The sequence below is a fragment of the Mobula birostris genome, chromosome 11 (assembly GCF_030028105.1).
Source record: "Mobula birostris isolate sMobBir1 chromosome 11, sMobBir1.hap1, whole genome shotgun sequence".
In the NCBI taxonomy this organism is placed as follows: Eukaryota; Metazoa; Chordata; class Chondrichthyes; order Myliobatiformes; family Myliobatidae; genus Mobula; species Mobula birostris.
This window is the reverse complement of record NC_092380.1, coordinates 106589645-106591857: the sequence shown is the minus strand read 5'-3', so window position 1 is coordinate 106591857 and position 2213 is coordinate 106589645. Positions and strand designations below refer to the sequence as shown.

Sequence of the window (2213 nt, the reverse complement as noted above, 5' to 3'; positions counted from 1 at the left end):
CGATCACTGTCCTCTCAGATGCTGCTACGACCTGGACTACCTCCAGCAAGTATCTCAAAGCACAGGGGAGATAAAGCCAGCTCCACTCTATAAATCGTCCAGATTCAACGGAATGACAAGCAATTCAGCAAAACTTTTCCATCCCAGGCTTACAACCATAACATGGTTACACCGAGCTGTTGTGTAAGTGACTTCTGTCACAGGCTTGACACTGGGCTCCTGAAATAGTATCATGCTCTGTTCATGAAAGGGATTACCACATGGATAAAGGGGAAGATTCAAGGATGTATGCAGAGCCTCGCTGATGAATAACAGATATGTTAATTTAAAAAATCATAGCTGATATTTTCCCTTGCCTCAAATATTGTATTTGAATGGTGGTTTATGCAGATCTAAGCCAGGGGTTCCCAACCTGGGATCCACGGACCACTCCGTTAATGGTAGGGATGCAAAGCATTAAAGAAAAGGTTAGGAACCCTTGATCAAAGCTGATACATTACCTATTTCTGAGAAATGTTCAATTTCAGTCTCATTTGCTCTCTGAAAGGTCTCAATTGTATCCCCTCTTGGGAGTTTCTGGCTGTAGGAGAGAGTGGGAAAGGGGAGGAGGAAGGGAAAGGTATTAAGGTAAAGGCTGGCCAGGTGTTTGCAATAACTGCAATGATGAGGCCAAATCTCCAAAATTTCAATCTAGCTCCCTCCACTAAATCAAGAATTTGCAGGAAACTAGCAGCTTTAGAATATCATAACAGCAGCATGTTTGACTGTAAAGATGAGGTGGCATTTAGGAATTTAATAGTGGGGCTTGAAGATCAAAAGATAAGGCATTATAAAATTGAAGAGCGAGGCAATCTTAGAAATGTGCACAACAATGAATGGCCAAAGTACCTAGCAGATGTAAACTACCCACTCAAAGCAAATGAAAGACAGGAAAATATTGACTGGCTTCCGGGGCTGGCTTGAATGCTCTGATAATGCGGATAAATACAAGAATTGTACAGCAGATAGTGTAAGAAATGATGACCCTAAAGGCACTGATCCACTTATTAATTTGGGTGTTAACAACCCGGACTTTAAGGCTGCTGTGATGACATTGGCTAATCTCTTGCAAAATCCAACGCCATGATGACTACTTAGTAATGTTGAAGGCAATTCGTATTTTGGTGCAAGAGAGATTAAGCCCAGAAGCCATTGCAAAAGCAAACCGTACAAAGGAGGATTTTACTGTATCTTTAGAAAAGCACCTTCTTCGCTTTGATACTGGCACTCTGAATGAAGCTGCAAGAGTCCTCCGACTGCTGCGTATTGAAGAACTACGAGACTGTCAAACCTGGATTCATGAAGCTATTGTAGCTGTTCAGTCAATAATAGCAGATCCCAAAACTGACCACAGGCTGGGAAAGATTAGAAGATGATCAAAAGGTGGGAGTTTGACATTCTGTACAGCTTTGCGATTTTGAAACACTGTAGATGCAAATAAAGGGAAAAGAACTGTTTGAGTCTGGATAACTTCACTAAAGTGAAATAAATATTAAAATATCAGAAATTAAAAGATGACTTTATTGTCAAGTTGGAACAAAGTTCGAGAGTGTGCATACAATAGTGTCAGACTGTGGTCGTATGCTTCCAGGATGCTGCATCGGCAAGTTGGCGGCGCTGGAGGTTTACCATCTGCATGAGATGATGGGACTTTCGAGAGACTCTGAGACCTTTACTGTGCCATGGTCTGTTCTTATCAAATTACGGTATTGCTTTGCACTGTTGTAACTATATGTTATAATTATGTGGTTTTTGTTAGTTTTTAAGTCGGTTTGTTGTGTGTTTTCGTGATATCGTTCTGGAAAAACATTTTTATCATTTCTTAATGCATGCCCTACTAAATGACAATAAAAGGGGACAGTGTGTCCTCATAATTATAATCATAATCATAATAATTTTGTCTACTTAATCATGTTTTAGATGGTGTATACACTTTACAAAAGGAAATGGACAAAAGTATAAAATCAAACTGTTTAGATTCTGTCAATTATTTTATGCCTTTACAAGAAAAATAATTTGCATGGAACAACAGTAAATCTTATACTCCAGCATGAAACAAATACAAAATAATACAGATTTTTTTAAGAACAGATTTATTTAATCAAATATTTACTGGGTGCCAAAAAAAAAAAGAATTTGCAGCTTTTATAGTTACAGATACTTTCTCCCTTGAT

At 38.6% G+C, this 2213-nt stretch overlaps 1 pseudogene; it reads left to right on the top strand.

Moving 5' to 3' along the window:
• Positions 1-663: 663 nt before the first annotated feature.
• Positions 664-1457, top strand: LOC140204693 (RNA transcription, translation and transport factor protein pseudogene; annotated as a pseudogene).
• The last annotated feature ends 756 nt before the right edge of the window (positions 1458-2213 follow it).